This window comes from Dendropsophus ebraccatus, chromosome 11, assembly GCF_027789765.1.
Source record: "Dendropsophus ebraccatus isolate aDenEbr1 chromosome 11, aDenEbr1.pat, whole genome shotgun sequence".
NCBI lineage: Eukaryota > Metazoa > Chordata > Amphibia > Anura > Hylidae > Dendropsophus > Dendropsophus ebraccatus.
In genome coordinates, this window is record NC_091464.1 from 71,357,942 (window position 1) to 71,379,613 (window position 21,672).

General features: G+C 38.7%; 1 long non-coding RNA gene across 2 annotated transcripts in view; it reads left to right on the forward strand.

The window, feature by feature from the left end:
* LOC138767656 (uncharacterized) overlaps window positions 1-21,672 on the forward strand; it is a 271,823-nt gene that overhangs the window by 170,290 nt on the left and 79,861 nt on the right. For both annotated transcript variants that reach the window (XR_011358828.1, XR_011358827.1), the window contains exon 5: window positions 8,769-8,817. This is a non-coding gene — a long non-coding RNA (uncharacterized lncRNA). The remainder of the gene's footprint in view (window positions 1-8,768; window positions 8,818-21,672) is intronic.

Here is a 21,672-nt window from a genome sequence, read left to right on the forward strand (position 1 = left end):
TATCTATCTATCTATCTATCTATCTATCTATCTATCTATCTATCTATCTATCTATCTATCTATCTATCTATCTATCTCAATGCCCAGGATGGGATTCATGGACTGGGCTCAAGAGCTGTCCCCTTTTTTTTATTACATCGGTCTCAGCTCCCACACTCCAAGGGTATGTTCACATTATGGAAATGCAACAGAAAATCCATCGCATATACCTCAGTTCTCACCCGCTCGTAGACTTTGGTGGGCGCACGGGTCCCCGCCTGTGAAATAGACTCCATTCTATGCACGGGCTATGCATAGGCGGATTTTGTCGCCCGTCCAAAGAGTGAAACTGTTCAGTATTTGGACTAAAGGCGGAATCCGTCCATGCATAGAATGGAGTCTATGACACGGACGGAGACGCTCGTGCCTTCCAGAGTTCGCGAGCGGGCGCGAGCTGCGGAATCCGCTACAGATTTTCCATCGCATTTCTGTAGTGGGAACATACTCTAACTGATCAAAAGTTTTGTATAAAAAAAAAAAAGGGTTCGCTTAAGTTATGTCGTAGCCATTGCATGGGGAAGCCCAAAAGTTTACTCCATACTGTTTTATGGCTTTCCTGTGTATAAGTCATGTGCAGTAGACTCTTTGAGTTTGCGATATATGCAGGAAAAGCTCTTTAAGACTCCAGCTGCTTTAGAGATAAATTAAGTAATAAAGCACGGATGTATCTCATCCCACAAGGGGACATTTTCGTGCAGTTATGTACATGTATAGTTAGTAAATTGCAGAATGAGTATAGGGGTCTAAAGGCAAAGGCTGATCTTGTATAATTCCGCCGTGGTTGGTAATCCCCATAAAATAAGATAATTGCTATTTCTTATCTTCTAACTTGTTCTGTGAAGCCATCTGTCCACGCTGAGTATATTTACTTGGTTCAGATACACATAGTATAGTTCTATCTGTACATATTATACTGTTCTTTAACCTGCTATGACCTCAGTAATAGAAATGAAGAACCCGCTGCCAGGAAAATGGAGATATAAACTGTATAGGTTTACAGGCGAAGCAGGAATACGCCAAACGATTATATTAGTGCACTTGTCATATAAGTATATTTAAATAATATTAACTCCCTTTTCGAGCCTGAGCACGGAGTAGAGGCATCAAGCCAAGCCAAAGTTATGCATAGTGGTCCCAGGGTGAAGGGAATTCTCCGCTTTATCATTTAGATGAATGGGATTTAAGATCATCAGCTACAGTAATTCCAGCTGAAACACAGTATTTAAAACTGCATATAACTATCCCATGGTGAATGGAGGGGAATCCTGATCAGCTTCAGGAATTTACAGTCTATAATCACAACTGTAAGGTGAATCACTTAAAAGGGAAGTCCGGTGAAAATTTTTATTAAAGTATTGTATTGCCCCCCAAAAGTTATACAAATTACCAATATACACTTATTACGGGATATGCACATAAAGTACTTTTTCCCTGCACTTACTACTGCATCACGGCTTCACTTCCTGGATAACATGGTGATGTTACTTCCTGGATAACATGGTGATGTCACTTCATGAATAAAATGGTGATGTCATGACCTGACTCCCAGAGCTGTGCGGGCTGTGGCTGCTGGAGAGGATGATGGCAGACGGATATGCTCAGTGTTCCTCCAGTGTCCTGTGTCCCTCAGTGTCCCTCTGCCATCATCCTCTCCAGCAGCCACAGCCCGCACAGCTCTGGGAGTCAGCATGACATCACCATGTTATCCAAGAAGTGACATCACCATGTTATCCAGGAAGTGACATCACCATGTTATCCAGGAAGTGACATCACCATGTTATCCAGGAAGTGACATCACTATGTTATCCAGGAAGTTAAGCCTTGATGCAGTACTAAGTGCAGAGAAAAAAGCACTTTATGTGCATTTCCCTTAATAAGTGTATATTGGTGATTCGCATAACTTTTGGGGGACAATACAATACTTTAATAAAATTTTTCGCCGGGTAGGGAACTGATCCTGTGAATGAAGAAATAATTGTCTCTGCAATAAATAGATCACACTGCACATGTGTGGCCAGAGCTCTATGCATTCTCTGAGTTGAGCTCTCAGCAATGTTTGGTGCCCCAATGGACTAAAAAGAGTGGTGGCTGCATATTCTTGGTGTGCCCCATTGATTCTGGGGACAAATATGTCCCTATTCTTGGAATCAGTAGGGGTCTCATTGGTCACACCCGTACTAATTTGCCTCCACAGGATAGGGGATAAGTCAAGGAGCTGAGAAAACCTGTTTAAACCTACATTAACTCCTCCCCATAATGTATATTTGTGATGCTCCTGAATTAAAATGATGTTTTTTTTTTAATTTTATGCTGAATGCATTTGTGTTTCCTGACATATGAGAATAGGGCATATGTAAAACTAACAAAAAAAACTAACATCCATACAACATATATTAAATCATTGTATAATAATATTTATTAACATTAGCTAACTTTATAAGTACAGTACTTGCTCTTTATTTTTTATTTATTATGTTTTAGTTTTAAATTTCAGACTTTATTATTATTATTATTATTATATTGTTATTACTTATTATTAGAGATGAGAGAGCACTAAAATTCAAACTAAACTTGAATGCTCGTGATTCGTGTTGGGTATTTTTCATTACTTCAATGCTTAATCGAGTAACGAACACTAAAGTCAAAGTCAGCAGCCCCTACTCAGCAGAGGGGAGGGTGTCTGGTCTGCTTGATGGAAACACCACGGAAATTAAACAGGAATGGGAACAGCAGGGGGAGCATGCATGGATGCATCTAAGACTCCCAGGCCACTGTATTAGCTGTACCAACTGTATACTGCTCCACTATCAGCCTGAGTAGACCATCTAATACTGGTATAGCAGTAGGAGCAGACCATGGGGCCCCCTAATGTGGTGGGCCCCATAGCAGCTGCTATGGCTGCTATAGTGGTAGTTACGCCCTTGTATACTATATTGTACGTCACACTTTTATGTGTTGTCCAGAGATATTTCTAGTCCTGAAAAGCACTTTTAGGTAGTTGTGGATTAATGCTAGTACTCAATTACATATACTAGCTAAATAACAGTATCAGTATACTGTAACACTATTGGTATCAGTATAGTGTATAATACTGGTATATTGTATGTAATCTCTTTTTTTTTTATCACACTGTAAGATTACTAGTCATCAAAAGGACTTTTGGGTGCTTCCTAGCTAGTCCCCTACCTAAATATTGAAACTAAGCTGTACACCTGCTCTGTTCCCCCTCAAGCAGCTTTCCCTGTCAGCTAATAGAACACAAGGGAATAGAGCATTAGGTGACCTGGGTCTATATACACCCAGGTCACCTGATGCAGCTGCCCAATCACTGCTAGACCAGCAGCCAACATGGCTGCAGCATAGCAGGATGTGCCAGCCCCTTTCCCCGCTGTACTTGTCAGAATATCAGGTACTTTCAAGTTTCCTGATACATATTAGAGCCAATAGTGTACGCAAATGAGTATACTCATTCATCTCTATCTATTATCATCTTCATCATTATTTCTGTAGTACCCTTTTTTCCTTCCGTAGATAGTAGCTATATTTAAACAGTATAATCTACCTACAATATAAATCATTGATAGGTTCTCTTTGCAATGCAAACCCAATAATGAAGAAAAGCTGTACTATACCTGGCACTTATCAGGTGTCTTCTAGTTTCTTAGCTGGGGTTCACTTGGGATGTCCATTCTCCCACATGTAGGTAAATTGACTTTTAGATTTCTTTCAAATCAACTGGTGCCAGAAAGTGCCAGAGATTTGTAATTTACTTCTATGTAAAATTCTCAAGCCTTCCAGTACTTATCAGCTGCTGTATGTCCTGCAGGAAGTGGTGTATTCTTTCCAGTGTAACACAGAGCTCTCTGCTGCCACCTCTGTCTATGTCAGGAACTGTCCAGATCAGTGGCAAATCCCCATAGAAAACTTCTCCTGCTCTCCAGACTGGAAAAAATACCAGTTCCTGCAGGACATACAGCAGCTGATAAGTACTGAAAGTACTCTGGCACTTTATGGCATCAGTTGATTCGAAAGATTTTTTTTTTTTTTTGCTGAACTACCCCTCTAAATTGTTAACTATATTAGGGCAGCAGCTAAGATATTTGTATGCCATTATGGATTTATAAACCGGTGTTTCTTAACAAAAGTGCTCACCATTAACAAAGTTCCATCAAGACTATGCTGGTCTATAAAACTAGCATGAGAACAGTGTGAGTACCTCTGGAGATCCTTGGCGTCTGCATGTAACCACAACCTATCAATGTGACCCTCCCTGATATTCTGTACAAGGAGCTCTCTTTAAAGGGGTTTTCCACAAAAATATATACCATGTTCCCCTCACAACTAAGACCTGCCTTAAAAATAAGACTTTGCATCATTTTGCTGACTTTTTGGAATAGGTTTGCAATAAAAGCCCTACTCCAAAAATAAGCCCTAGTTACAGTCAGCTGACCAGGTCCATGGCACTGGGGTGCTGAGCATGAACCAATCAGTACCAGACTTGTTATGCTCCACCCCCACCTACTCAACACAATCTGCGGGGAGGCAGGATGGGTAAGAAGATGTACAGTAAGGGACCTTGAATATGGCGGGGGGGGGGGGGGGGGCGTAGCGGGTCAACTACAGAAGGCAGAGGGAGGTATAAAGTTACTGGGGGAACAACTACAGAGGAGGAGGGAGGTATAAAGTGTGGCTTTACACAGAGAGCGGAAATATACCATATAGGGGAAGAACTACAGGGGAAAGGAGGTATACACTATGGAGGCAAACCTACAGTATAGGAGCCTAAAAACAGTGGAACATGCATTATGGTGGCCATAGCTTATAGAGTGGGGTTACAGTATAGGGGCATGCAGTGTTCTTCGGAAAATAATACTTACCCCTGAAATAAGCCCTAGCCTTTTTCAGTGAAAAAAAGAATGTAAGACCTTGACTTATTTTTGGAGAAACGTATTGTTTCACGTATATTTCAAATGTACAAGAATATTATATACTTACTAATCCCCCATGTGCCTTGTTTGTTTTGCCCTGTTGGTTCTGACCATCTTAGGATATTCACTTAGATGGTCACACATGCTCAGTTCAATTGCAGTCTCCTGGTCTGTCCAGGAAGTATTGTCAGTTAGTCTCTACTGTATATGCACACAAGAGCATTATGTGTATGTAAGTACATGTTCAGTGGCATGGCACCAGCACAGTCACAGCTCAGAGAGGAAAACAGGAAGTGATCAGATCCATAGAGAGAAGAAAAATACAGTGATATACCTACTCCATGTCTGATTTTACCAACTTTGCCTTATGGGAAAATCCCTTTAATGTTGTCACAAATATAAATTTTAAAAAATTCTCAACACAGAGAAGAGCTAGACAGTGATGAACCCATCAGAACAGGAATACAAACCTCTCATCCATATAGTATAGGTAGCCTAAACAAGGATTAACCCATTGCTCACCCATATCTAAGACCTGGGCCAAATCAATACCATTGTAATAAAAGTCAGTGGCAGAAGTCAGGGAATATGTTCTGATCAAAGGAGGGCATACTATCCCCCCAACCAGCTATTATCACTGATGCGATGAATGACCTTTACACCAAATCAATAGACTGTCCATGTTATGCAGATGAGATAGATCCCTCAGAAAGAGACCTACTTCTTATAGAGTTTCTCTACGAGGGTTAAAAGTATAGTGTCTCAAGTAAAAACCCCTTTTTTACATCCATAGGTCCAGGTCATTTAGGATAAACCTTGGATGTGATCTTCTTGGGTGATGGGCTTCCTCCTTCTGGTCTTCTCTTCATTGTTGGCCTTTATTCGTAACCAGACACCTGTAAGAAATGGAGTTTTGTATATCTTGTGGCCCCTGGTGTATTATTAGTTTATCATGACTTTCATATATTTTTCAAAACTTTTGGAACATTTTCATAAATAAAACCTATTCCACAGATTATAGGGGTGACACATACTTGGTTGCTTATTGTGGTTTATATAGTGCAGTCTGGTTTTCCTAATGAACAACATCAGCTTTGTATCAACTTTATCTCACGTGGCGAAGGCTTGAATTTATTTTTACTTTTATTCCAAACCCTTGTGGTTTTTCCTTTTTTTTTTTTTTTTTTAAGGAACGGGTGCTTTAAACCTAAGAGCAAGGAGGGGCCTTCTTCTTCTTCTTCTTACAGACTTGCTTCATCGTACTACTGGAATCTAAACAGATTACTTCCAGCAAGAATACTGTATTTGCCATAGCTGCTATTGCTGTGCATCTACTTTCTAAGGAATTTTAAGTCGGACTGCACCGAACAAGATTTAAAAAGATCCGTTATACAATACTTTAACAAGTCTGAAAAGGACAAGCTATTGGCAGCTCCTACCGCTCACCCCTTCCGTGACAGGAGGGAATAATTGTCAGATTTAACTCTTCTAAGCCTGGGATAAAGTTTTGGCTGGCTAACATGTCGCAGGTTCTCTTCTCTTCCGAAAGCTGTGGAAACTACAAAAAAAAGTAGTTTTGTAGAGCACAGCAATGCCCAGTACAGGATCTTTCAAGGTTACGGCTAGAAAGAGGTTAATGCAGTCTAGGAGCTAGACAGGACACAGTACGTTTTCTTTTTTTTTTTAGGGATTTCAAGGCAATATTTGAAAGGGTTGAAAATCTAACAAGCTGTAACATTTTGTAAGAGATTTTTTTTTCCTCCTCGCTCTCTCTCCTCATTGCTCTTAAGTAGCTTGAAGAGTTTCTGCGAGAATGAATCAGATTCACTCTGGACAACTTTGCATTCCTAGTCATCATCCTATTAGGCAGCCACGATTCCATCTCTAGCTGATGGGCAGAGAAAGTGGGCAGCGTGCCAGGTAGACGTTTCCATGACTCCCAACCCCCAAAGGTGATGCGTTTTTTTTTTCTTTCCAGCTAATTTAATGAAGAGTGGGCTGAGCTCAGGGTGTACAGTACGCTAGACAATAGCTGCCTTCGCAATATCAACAGAATGGTTTATGGGAATGCACTCTCGACTTGGCAGAGGATCATGTGACCGTACGGCTGAGATTTTGTGCGGATGCCAAAGGGGTCTTGGATAGCAACATCCGTGCTGACTTTCCCCCTCTTCTTTTTTCATGGCTCAGAAAATGGCGGATTTTAAAAAACTTGACTTTAGCTAGACTCAGCAAGCGATTCAGCTTTGAAGCACAACTTCGTCTTTATTCCGGCTTTTTTGGCAGGCCACCAGGAGGCTGTCCCTTTCACGCCTGATAAATTTTTTTGCTACTTATCTCCGATAAAGACAAATGTAAATATTATTTCCAACTAATACATTTCGAATCTGCGTTTTTTAATGTATTTGCAGCGTTCGGTACATCCGGCTGACTGCTAAGATTGCCTGCAAACTCAAAAGTTCTATTACGTACAGTGATCAGGCACATGAAGCAGGCAAATAGGGCGACAGCATACAACATGAGCTCATTGCTCTACACTGATGCATACTGGCAACCTGCCTCTGTGACCCCCCCCCCCCCCCTGCTCCGGCAGATCATTTCCCTTATTTTATAAAATGCAAGCTGCTTACATACATTTTGTGGGTTCTCCCATCTCCACCGTGGTGCAGATTGTTGCCGCAAGGATTGGTGATGATTTTGTGCAGTGCTTTGTGCCTGGAATCCTGAGGAGAACTGAATTGAAAAAAAAAAAAATGAAGATGCATCCTGGACCTTCTACCTTTTGGACAGACGGATCGACGTAACCATTATATAGATATACTTTTTATACTTTATCTACATATACTTTTTGTCAAACTTTTTTTGCGCATTTCGTTTTGGTGGAATAGGCCACGATGCAGCAGTGACCTGCGCCCCTTTCTATCCTTACAGGTATATACTACTTTACTTCTCTCCTACCAGCAGTTATCAATGTTTCAATGTCTTTCAGTGTTTTTTATTCATTTTTAAGGTATTTTTTTCCATGAATATTTTTAACCTTTCCAAAAGACGTGTATGTGGCTCTAAGTATTACGTAGATTCTGTGATAGCTTTTTTAATGTCATTTCTGCAGATACGTCTTTCGTAGGGAGATTTCTAGTATCCTAAAGTAATTTGGCCTTTAAGGAAGGTTGATTTATTAGAAACTGGGCTCGGAGCATGTACACGTGTTTTGCCGAAATTATAGCATTATTATGTTTTGGCTGTCAAATGTGATATAGCACACCAAGAAATACGGGATACTGCTTTTAATCTCTTTTTTTTTTTTTTTTATTCTGGTTCTTTTCTTTTTCTTTTCTTAGTTTTTTTTGTAAAATCGAATACCACATTGCAGTCGAGAAATCTTGAGTTTCCAGAAGAAAAAAACATAAAAATCTAAAAATAACAAAAATAAACATTAAAATCACACTGAACTGCTGAATTCTGTGTGTTTGTGTATGCATATGTATATATTCATATATATAGTTCTCTTGTTTTTTATTGACTTTTTTTTTTTAATCTTTCAATTTATAACTTGTGTTTTATTGTATGTTTAGGTCATTCTGCAATGCTTATGATAAACCTAAATTTGTAGTGTTGTTTCATTCTAACTGGGTACATTTAGTATTGAGTACAGTATTGTATATTAAATTTTTGTTAATATATATATATATATATATATATATATATATATATATATATATATATATTTCATCTAGCTATTTTGAGTATATTTTATTCTCCTTTATTCTTTTCGGCCTAATTGTTCTCTCTTAATTTCAGGATTAAACTTGAGGACTGAGGACGAGAAGTTAATAAGACCCCAAGAAAGGTAAGAGGGGGCCTTCCTTGTTCATCACTGTTAAATGAAAATGGTTAAGACTGTTATATTGGCTGTAAGTGATAGCCACGTCCGTCTTAGAAGGCGCTGAAAAAAAAAGAAATACTAACAACTTACAGTATAAAACCTTCTGCTGCCAAAATCCTACACGTTGGTTGACAAGTGTATAAATATGTATATGTGTTTGTTTTTACTTTGCACTGGTAAGAGCTTGGAATAAAAAGTTATTTCCCGTCATTTTGCGTTGAATTGTGTCAGCTTCGAGCATCTGTTCTTAAATAAGTTTGTGTTTTGTTCCAACATGGTGAAATGTGTAATGCTAATAACGGTCCTGATATGTTTCAATACTGATCGATAAAGATTGTTGACAGAGTGCATGTCCTATGGAGAAAAAAAAAAAATCAGTCTAGGCTTGTATCCCATAATGCATTGCTGAGGCTATGTCATATTCTGCAATGTCATTGTTGCTAATAGAGTTCACACTATATATTCTATATGATCTGCTCATCGGGCAAACACATTCAGCCCATAAATTTGCATTGATTCACAGGAAATTTGTTGTCCATACGGAAAATACTTTATTGTGTTATATTTGTTACTTAGAGAATAATTACGATTTGCAATATGCTCAATACACTCTATTTCCCAGTGGTAAAACCCATATAAAATGTTTAACTTTTTTTTTTTTCAAAAATACTGACTTTTTTTTGCCTAAAGATAAAAATAGGCTGTACTTTTTAATACTAATATTCATAAGTATTTTTATACATGTTTAGAAATTAGAATATTTTTTTAATGACTATAGCTCCAAAGATATAATAGAGTATTATCAAACGATATTGAAAAGTTTTATACCTAATGACATAAACCCGTAGATCCGATCTTGTGGTGAATTGTTCTGCTCAAGCTCGTTTCTGTGGGTCTGTGTGGTTGAGGTTCTGAGTCCACGCGTTTCTCAATCTGGTAAAATGCTAAGTAAATATTAAAATTTTCATTTAGAGGTTATTAATTCCAGTTTTCTTTACATTCTCATTTTTAAATAAAGAAAAAGAATTCTATTATCTATCTCCTATCTATCTATCTATCTATCTATCTATCTATCTATCTATCTATATATCTTCTATCTATCTATCTATCTATCTATCTATCTATCTATCATCTCTGTATCTATCTATCCATCTATCTATCTATCTATCTATCTATCTATCTATCTCATATCTATAAGTCTATCTATCTCATATCTATCTATCTATCTATCTATCTCATATCTATCTATCTATCTATCTATCTATCTATCTATCTATCTATCTATCTCATATCTATCTATCTATCTATCTATCTATTATCTATCTATCTATCTATCTATCTATCTATCTCATATCTATAAGTCTATCTATCTATCTCATATCTATCTATCTATCTATCTATCTATCTATCTATCTATCTATCTATCTCATATCTATCTCATATCTATCTATCTATCTATCTATCTACTATCAATCTCCTATCTATTTTTTTTACATTGATGAACACAGTTGATAAGTAACATGTTTTGTTACAGAATTTATGCAATATTATCTGTTAGTGACGTTTTCTGTTGTAACATTGCAGTTTTATGTTTTGTAGATTTTTAAAGTATTTTATTACTTAAACAACCTCTCCAGAGATCTATAAGTGACATGATTCATTGACATTATTAACAAATAAGCCTGCGTAGTTTCTTTCACCGTGTGTTAGCTTAAAAGTTATTTTGTATTTGAGTATTTTTGAATTTGCAGTTCTAGACTTTTATATGTAGTTTTTATATGCTATGCCAGTAAATAAAAATGCATGCTGTGTTTATAGCATGTACTTGTAGCTTTAACAGCTCCTTAGTGTTTATTAGGAAAAAAAATGGGGCGTTGAGGGGGGGGGGCACTCGGCAACTGTGCAAAATCTGGAAGAAATGAAGATATGGACTACGTTGGAAACTGTGTGCATCCAGGTTGAGGTAGTAGGTTGTATGGTTTAGAATGACACCCTGGGAGTTAACTGTACAACCTTCTAGCTTTCCTTGGAGCACACTTGAACCATCGAGGAATCATCATCTCCTGAGACAAAACATCTGTCTTCAGTTGTGTTCTAAACTGTCCCACTTGTGTGTTGCATAATTGAACACTGGAAATGTCTTTAAACCAGAAGTTTGTAGAGAGGAAGGGGTCAGTGGAAAAAAAAAATAAGTAAAGAAATATTCTGCTTATACAAACCATGGTGGATGAGATATTACAACCTATTAAGAAAAAGGAGAATTATTTTTCAAAAATATTATGGTACACCTGGTACGTTCCCATACTAGGTGCAAAAGTGTGTGTGGGTGGGTATGGGTGGTTGTAGTGTGTGTGTGTGTGGGGGGGGGGGGGACTGGGGGGGTTGGTGACCTCAATGAATTCAGTATTTAAAAGAAAAAAATGATAGGTTTAGTGTGAACTGTTACAATATGATGAATGCGCTGGTGTCTTTGAGAAATTCCATATTAATACTAAACTCTTTGAGATATACTTATCATCCTAAAGCTACAGAGGTTCAGGGGAACCCATGAAAACTAAGGTATATGGGGTCAGCTATCCAGTAAATTTAGAATTCTTGGACGCCTACTATTTTTGCTTTAACCAATTTCAGTGAACCCAGTGCATACAATGGAGGCAGCCATCTTGTGTGAATTCAGATACTGGTAATATTAGGATAATACAAGCTATAAAAGGTGAATTGCCCTTCTACACCCATTAAAATTGATAACTGTGTACAGCATTTTGTATTAGTCCATGGGTCATGACTAAAGGTTCCATACTTCTGACCAGATACGCCTAAAGCCCAATTCAGTCATTTTTAGGTTTGATTGTTTTAGGTGTTTTGTGGTCCTATATTTAAGGGGGGGGTCATTCGGCACAACTCATCGTGATGAGTTATCCATAGTTTCACCATAGGCCTTTAAGTAAACCTACGTATAATAAAGACACATCATCTCTATATAGTGCTCATGGGTCCTTATTTATATATATCTATATATTTTTTGTTTTCATTTTTACATTGTCCTCTCCCCTAGCTTCTAGCTGACCGTGTATGTAAAATGGGGGCATTGACTTTTTGAACGAACTTTGTTTTTTTATGATGTTATATACTTTCTTACTAATAACACAATAAATGGTGAGAACCTTTAAAAACAGAATCCAACACTTTATCTTTGCTCTACGTTTATTCATATTGAATTATTTTGTACATTGAATTGAAATTTTCTTTGATTTTCCAAAAGTATTAAAACCTTGTGGTGGGACAAGCTATTTATAGTGTTATGTACTAACTAACCCATGACTTCTAACTGTCAGTGTATATAAAAGGGTTTTAAAAAGTTTTTATTGAAATATGGCTATAATTATGTTCTCTCCTTTCATACTAATAATACAATAAACAAAATTCGACATTTTACTCCATCTTCGCTCTTCCTTTATACCTATTGAATATTTTTAACGTAGAATTTTTCACCAATTTGTTTTATTAATGTTAATACCTTGTGACCAGACGAGCCATTTGACTTGAAGTGGTATGTACTAAAATGCAATTTCTTGTATCTTTTATTCCTGTATAATGGATTCTATCTGGTATTTATATAGTCCTGTAATTATTATGATTAGCTCTAACAGCAAAGCAGAAACCATTCATTTAAAATTTTGCATCAATACAATTAGCATTCATGCCTCTGATTGCTCGTACGTTGCGGCCCCATTCACCTTCATCAAACATTTTCCTCATTATTGTTGTACTCTTAAATTTAATTAAAATAATAAGGCGGGCTAAGATTTTTCGCCAATTTTGTGATGTGCAGGTGTAGGCGTCTGTAGAGAGAACAATAATTGTTTTCTTTTTCAAACTTAAAAATTTTGAAATTATTATCTGATTCTTTGCCAAGTTTGGTGGAAATATGAATCGGGAAGAGAATTTATAATTGCCAAGTTTTTTTTTGTTTAGTTTTAGCTAATCTGTCAACCCTTAAATACAACCCCTTTCACACAAGAACTGAACTCCCAACACGGGTACAGAAAATATATTTTTTAAAAACTTTATTGTAAAAGACGTTGTGGGCACATAGCCTCAATGTGCATTGAAACTGAAATGTTAGTGCTAATGGTACTTTCACTACTTGTACATTTTTTAACTATGTTCTCACTCTCCCATTTTAACATATAGCTGGAGGATTTCCACCCCCGTGGTTTATACTCTATAAATTTTTTTTTATATTTCTTTAAAAATGTATAAAATAGTAAAATGTAATGTGATACAATATGATATCAAAAGGTATAAAGTAATAATGCGGTTATAACATAATTGATGGTCTATACATTACAAGAATATTAGATGTCGTTTTTTCACTAGGTACATTGTTGCTTTACTGGATATTTGTATGTATCAGCACTGTGGGATGAATGGTATTGATATCTATACAGTGATGTCCATCATTGATTTAGAACATGATAGAAGAGTTAATGGCTATAGTTTCATAATCTATAAATTGGAATTTTGTCATTCACTATTGGAACCTGCTCCCTATAAAGTGCAGTTTGTCTATTACTTTTATATATGTTATGAGAATTTCTTGACTAAAGTATTGTAGATAGACGGTATTGTAGATCCATATTGTTTGTATTAATTATATGGGCACCATAGGCTGCTGTATGCCCATACTATATGTCCATGTGATCCTCGTGTAGTACAAATGGTTAGTTTCTTGTGAATACATTGGAAATTGGTAACAAAAACTTTTTTTTTTGGCATGTACGTATGGTGCATTATGCTGTTATTTTCCATAGGAGCATTACTTCTATAAGAGTATGAATTTGCATCACAGGCCCATGATATTGACCATATATGTACCTAATCCATAAAGGTATAAGTACAATACATAAGAGTATTTGTGTATGCAGGTTTCTTGTTTTGACCCTACGAGCTATGGGCCAAATATGTTTCTTTGTCCATGGAAGCATAATATAGAATCTGTATACAAACTATAGAAACGTGTATCAAGTGGTATAGTGGTAGATATTTTTTTAGAAAAAGACTAGTTTTTTTTTTGTTTTTTTTTACATTTTAGAAGATTACAGCCTCTAACAAAGTCTTGAGCTAAGCTATCCCAGCAGGCCTAGACAGCGAGGGGTAATCACAAAAAATCTTTTATTCCAATTGTGGAATGACAGAACAAGTGGGATCATTGCACAAGGGAAATCGGGAAATCGAAATTGTTTTTTGCTTGATCATTGCAAATAGAAGTTGAGGAGTCAGAATCGATCTTAGTCAAAAGGTCCTGAAAGTTATCGACCATTGTTCAAAGGATAAGACAAAGACAAGGTGTCTTATTGGACATTTTTGTAAATATATGATATAAATTTTTCCATGAAGAACTAATATACTTGTGTCTTTGATGATTTTTTTTTTTTGCACCTCCCCCCCAAAAAAAAGAACAAGATGCTTTTACTATTTGAGTTTTTTAGACAGACCTTGAAGGGTCCTCTTACAGACTACTGTGTCATGTGTTTTAGTTGCAAAGCTCCTGGTAACACACAGAGTAAGGGCTCATTCACATGTCCGTAGTGTAGCCCAGGAATTTCGGACAGCACTATAGATGTGCATCCGCAATGCTTCGCAAGTCATGGAACACTGCATAGAAGATATTGATCCGTGATGCTTCAGCGATGCTATTCTGGGTGCACACTAGGACCTGTCCTTTTCTTTTTTGGCAACCTAGCCCCCTCATTTGAAATGCATTGATCCTATGTTCTGTTTGCAATTGTGGACAAAACTACGGACGTGTGAATGAGGCCTAACACTTCCTATAAACAGCGTGAAATGATAGATGGATATCCTGTGGTTATCTAGTAACTATTTTACGACAATAACTTATTAATTATTCATTTAAAGAAATACAATTTTCCTCAAGTTACACATATATAAACCACAAGCTATAGGGGTGTCACAAAAAAGTCCAATGCATAGGGACAATACAATCTTAAGGGTAGCTTCACACACACCATATCGCTGCTGATTTTATGCTGTGGATCCGCAGCAGATTTGGTCTAAATAACTGAACACAGAATCAAATCTGCTGCAGATCTTCTGCGGATCCTATACGTGTGAATGCACCCTTAGGCTATGTTCACACTACGTATATTTTCATAAAACTATGGCCGTTGTTGCCGATTGCAAGAACAGCCATGATTAATATGAAAATATAAGTACATAGTATACGCTCTGGCCGGGATCTCTAGTGGCGCCGCAAACAACTGTCAGTGAACACAGTGGAGCGAGCGGCTCTGGCCGTACGCTCCATTGTGTGCAGTGGAGAGTTATGATGCGAGCTCGCATGAATGCGCCCGCATCAGAACTGAGCAGCGTTAAAGAACGTCCAGCCGGTACTGCAGTTTTGGCCGGGATGATCTTTTTTGAGACCAGACGGGTCACGGAATGCCGGTTTCTTACAAGGTCTGAACATAGCCTGAGAGTGTTCTGGTCCTTCAAGCAAAGACCCGATCTATGCTTTAAGTGACAAAAATGTGACCTCCCCCAACCAAATTCTTGTCACCTCAGAGATTGGTTCAACATGTTTCTCCCCACATAGAACTGGGGTTCATCAGGGAACTAATATAAGATTGCAGTCTCAATAATGAACACTCATTTAGGTACCAGATCGATGAAGGAAGTGAGGGACAGATAGATAATTGAATATTAATAGATTGAAAGATAATAAAATAAATGTATAAATATTTGGTACATATAAATATATGCTATTAATTTTAACTTAAAGTTGGTTTATGAACAGAGTAACCAAGGAAAACTTCTGACTAGCATTGATGATGATGATGATGAAGATGATAATAATAATAATAGTGTTTGTTATTTTTTCCCCTATAATTTTCATCTAGGAGGTCTTCTGGTTATCGAAATTTTCATTATAATATAATAATAAGTAAATACTGCTGTGGTGTTCATTGATCTTTCTCTAATTTTAGTTTCTCGATGTATCCAGAGAAATTTTGGCTGTTAATGATTTCTATTATTCAACCTTCCCCAAATCTGTCCCCCCAAAAATGTTGTCAGTCCTGTTTAATTAATCTGATTTTACAGTCTTTGCTCAAAGGTATATAACAATGTTGTACAATCTTTGGGCTGTACTAGAATGCGTTAAAATCTATGGGGTCATTCTGGACAATGTGACTTCATACAGAGAGAACATTTTGTGGCATTGAATGCTTTATTACAAAGATATGCTCCTCTAGAAGCTGGGGAAGAAAATTCCGGTACGATCATATTATATGGAGGTACTATACAGAGACGTAACGGCACTGTAGTTAAAACTATCACAGCTCCATGGGCCGCCATACTGGCTGTATGTATGGTGCATGCATGCAAAACGAATTACTACCGATTTCTCAAGACTTTTATAGGAGATGAAACTGTTACTGTGAATTGCCTTCATGTAATTTTAGAGGGGTTTCTTTTTGATGCATTGAAAGCTGCAGATGCCCCCTGGTGCTTTATATGTTTCCTAACTACTGTACAGTCACCTAGCTATATAAAGTACACTGCACCTACAGCTCATTGTAATCATTCACAGACGTCCACAGACCTTACACCCTTATAAAAGCATGAGCAGTGGATCACAATGGGTGAAGGTTTGTTTAGAATCCACACAATCACTCCTGAAAAGCTTCAGACTTGATATATATATATATATATATATATATATATATATATATATATATATATATTTTTTTTTTATTATTATTTTTTTTTTTTCCCCTAAACCCATTGAAAAGTATTATCACAAAAGACACATAAAAACGAGTGTGTAAATTTAAAGAGATTAATGGATTTAACGTGAAATTGATATGGTAGTTATTATTTAAAATTCCTTCTACAAGGGACTTTCTGATAAGGAGGTTATATGTAATTAGAGATTTTTGCCTTAAAGAGATGCTGTCACAATTTTGTAATCGCAAGCAGTTTTTTAAGTTTTCTATGTTTAAGGACAAGCTTTCACTGCCCATGTGTACAGATGCTGCTTGTCCACATTCAATAGCAGAGAATTCTGGGGGTGCTCGCATTGTATGGTCAGCTCTCCTATCACACAGCACCAAAACCTCTGTAACAACACAGTGACAGTATACTGAATGAACTGATGCATAACAAAGAGCTTTGTCTCCTGGTAAGCATACAGAACTGATAATATAATCACCAAAACATAGAGGCGAGTCAAAGGTTTTGTTTGGCCCAGTGTTTAGACCTGTATCGATTATGAGAACAAGTAAAAAAAGACAGCCCTAAGCACAGTTCTCTTCGGCTCTGTCATGTCATGAGTCTATGGAGCCTGACTGTTTCACTGACACAACAGTTTCCCTTTAAGTTACTTGCCCTCAGTTGTTATACAGCCTGAATGATGAGCAGGTGTTTTACCTTGCAGGAGCGCACAGAAAAAAGAGAGAGCTTGGACCACAGTTTGGTCGTTAGAATGGTGTTCATTTAAAACATAGAAAACGTAAAAAAAAATGAAAGCAAGTATGTTGCAAAACTGCTTGAGATCACAACCCTTGTTAATTTGCTAAGAAAAAATTTGCAACAGATATGCGCTGGCACCGAGCAAAATACGTCAAAATAATAATAATAATTCAGTACTGACGATGGTTTATTCGGTTTAAAGTATAGCAGACTTTACAGTCATATTGAGAACTACATTACCATTTAAGGACAATGGCTATGTTCACACAACATTTTTTCAGCTCCGTTTAAAATGAAGTCTGTCATTTTGAGTCTAAAATAACGGACGTCATTTAGCAGCCTGGCCTCCCCTTAGTGCAGTGACGGCTGTTGGTACATTATTCTAGTTTTGGTTACTAATTGGCCTTTGGATGCGGCTTAATTAAAAAGTACATTGAATTTAAAAGTAAAAACGGAAAAAGAGCGGTGACAAAAGAAAAACTGTGTGTGAATAACTAATACAAAACGTCCGCTGTTTGCAAAAGACGTCCAAAAATAATGATCATGTTCATTATTTTGATGTCCGTGACAAGTCCGTGAAGTCTTTCCATTGGCTTCAATGCATTGCCATTGCAGTCAGTTAAATCACGGCAAAAACGGACGTTATTTTAAATAGCAAAATCGGCCGCCTTTTCTTGATTTGTGACGTTGTGTGAACATAGCCAAAGGATGCAATTTTACATCTTGCTGTTAAAGGGGCAGGGCCGCCATCAGGAATTTTTGGGCCCCATACAGCCAAAATGTCTGGGCCCCCCTACCAAAATGGGGGACATATTAATATTTTTTTACAGTCCAAAATATTTGCTGATTTACAAACCAAAATATAATGTACGGTACCTTTTCTGCAATCTCTGATATGTCATAGTAACAGTTATCAGTATTGCAGCGTGTAGTAGTACAGGTAGACAGTACATGCTGGGAGTTGTAGTGTAGTCGCAGGTTAGCTGTCAGTACATGCTGGGAGTTGTAGTGTTGTCACAGGCTGACAGCTAACGTGCGACAGCACTACAACTCCCAGCATGCACTGACAGCCTATGACAACACTACAACTCCCAGCATGCACTGACAGCCTATGACAACTCTACAACTCCCAGCATGCACTGACAGCCTATGACTACACTACAACTCCTAGCATGTACTGACAACCTGTGACAACACTACAAATCCTAGCGTACTGACAGCCTGTGACAACACTACAAATCCCAGCATGTACTGACTGCCTGTGACAACACTACAAATCCCAGCATGTACTGACAACACTACAAATCCCAGCATGTACTGACTGCCTGTGACAACACTACAAATCCCAGCATGTACTGACAACACTACAAATCCCAGCATGTACTGACTGCCTGTGACAACACTACAACTCCCAGCATGTACTGACAACCTGTGACAACACTACAAATCCCAGCATGTACTGACTGCCTGTGACAACACTACAACTCCCAGCATGTACTGACAACCTGTGACAACACTACAACTCCCAGTATTTACTGACAGCCTGTGACAACACTACAACTCCCAGCATGTACTGACAGCCTGTGACAACACTACAACTCCCAGCATGTACTGACAGCCTGTGACAACACTACAACTCCCAGCATGTACTGACAGCCTGTGACAACACTAGAACTCCCAGCATGTACTGACAGCCTGTGACAACACTACAAATCCCAGCATGTACTGACAGCCTGTGACAACACTACAAATCCCAGCATGTACTGACAACCTGTGACAACACTTCAACTCCCAGCATGCACTGTCAGTACATGCTGGGATTTGTAGTGTTGTCACAGGTTGTCAGTACATGCAAGGATTTGTAGTGTTGTCACAGGCTAGCTGTCAGTACATGCTGGGAGTTGTAGTGTTGTCACAGGCTAGCTGTCAGTACATGCTGGGAGTTGTAGTGTTGTCACAGGCTAGCTGTCAGTACATGCTGGGAGCTGTAGTGTTGTCACAGGCTAGCTGTCAGTACATGCTGGGAGTTGTAGTGTTGTCACAGGCTAGCTGTCAGTACATGCTGGGAGTTGTAGTGTTGTCACAGGCTAGCTGTCAGTACATGCTGGGAGTTGTAGTGTTGCACCAGCTGGATACACACAGAATGGGAGAACCCTCTCTGACACCACATGACAGTCCTCCAGCTCCCAGCATGTCTACTAACTCAGCTCTGCTACACCGGCCCAGCACATGTTCCTCTCAGGTGTCTCTCCCTTCTGACCTCTTCAGTGTACGGGAGTCGGGGAGGAAACATCACCAGTGCGGGTGACATTGGGGGAGCATGATCCCAGCATGTGCAGCGGCACGGGACACACTGCCCGCTGGACTCACAGGACATGCTCACCTGGCCGCCATGTTTGAATTAGGCAGCACCAACAGCTGCAGTATCCCTGTCGGCAAACAAGCGCGCTGTCATGAACTCTTCATCACATGAAACTGAGGAGCCTTCGCATGAATTGCTCCGCGGGATGAGGTGATGGCACAGCGGTTCTGGTCTCCTGGGGGCGGGCAGGCGAACGGCCCAGCAGCGGGTGCCCTGACCTACAGGAAGAGTAGCTTGCCCGGAGTGCTACAGCTCCCTCTGCAGGTCAGAGCAGACTTTTCACATACACACACTCACTCTCACACATGCATTCACACACACATTCATTCACTCTCACATATACACACTCACACACACATACATACATAAGTACATTCACTCTCACACATACATACACACACATACACTCACACATACATACACATATACATTCATTCACTCACATATACATTCATTCACTCACTTACTCTCACACATACATTCATTCATTCACTCTCACACACACATTTTATTTATTATATATATATATATATATATATATATATATATATATATATATATACACACACACACACTCCCAAACATACAAACAGGCACTTACATTTCATTAGGAAGCTCCTTACATCTTCCCAGATCCTCTGTCCTCCTCCTTCTCACCGGCACCATGCTCCCGCCCCTCCCCCTCCTCATCTGCACGGGGCAGGAAGGAGTCTGTGAAAGCCAGGAGGGTGAGGGCCCCGGTAACATCTCCACACAGGGGAGGGAGCAGGATCCCCAGACTGCAGTTTAGTGAAAAGAACAGGTCTGTAAAGGTCCGTTCTTCTCACTAAGCATTGCAGTGTCCTGACAGCAGCACCGGGCCCCCCTCTGTGAGTCACCTGGCCCGGGCCCCTTACAGCACTACCGGCAATACTGCCCTGATGGCGGCCCTGTAAAGGGGTATAGAGAAATCTCACTACATTCCCCCTTTCTATACTAGGTTCCCACCAGCTGCTATCAGCTATCGCTCCATGTGGCTATTTAACCATTTAGATGCCACTGTCAAAACTGACAGCAGAATTTAAATGGCTTGTTAAAGCCTTTTCTAGTGGTCCAGTGAGGATTGTGGCAAGCTGATCTGTTATTCTTACTAGTCGGGACCTCTTCTGGATCCTAGCACTGTCCCAGGATCGTCGATGGTTTCAGCCTTTCTGCAGGGGCGGCATTGCATTGAAGTCAATACAATGCCACCTGCTGTATGCCCACATCGTTATTTTAATGGCTGTTCTGTAGAACGGGTGTTAAATTAATGTACATGCCTATCCTTTCCAGCGGCTGCACTTTACATTGAGGTGAATGATTAACTGATTTGCGGGCACACCCGCCGGTAACCGCAAGTTATGGTGCGTTTACACAGACAGATTTATCTGACAGATTTTTGAAGCCAAAGCCAGGAACAGACTATAAACATAAAACAGGTCATAAAGGAAAGATTGAGGTTTCTCCTTTTTCCAAATCCATTCCTGGCTTTGGCTTTAAAAATCTGTGTGTAAACGCACCATAAATTGTAAACATAGAAAGTTCCTGCAGACAATACAGAGGTATCGGCTGCAGTAACATGCTGAATGCAGCCCGGTGGCCAGGCAGTTTAACAGTGTCTGTTGCTATGCAACAGACGCTGTTAAACCAAGTGTGAACATAGCCTTATGCAGGACAAGCCTTATGCAGGACAAGCCTTATGCAGGACACAACTGGTCATCCCCAGTAAAAGTCACTCTTTTTAAACACAATCAGATTTGAACAATATATAATGATTGTGAACAGGAGACACCCCCCTCCATCCCTCTATTGACTAGTGTTTTGTAAAGAGGAAAATCCCTTTAAATAGTAATTCCCTAATGTTATGTTATTGATATAATCACTTCCTGCTAAAGTTAATCTATACCTTAGTGAAATTCTAGATTTCTGAAGTGTCACCACTGTAA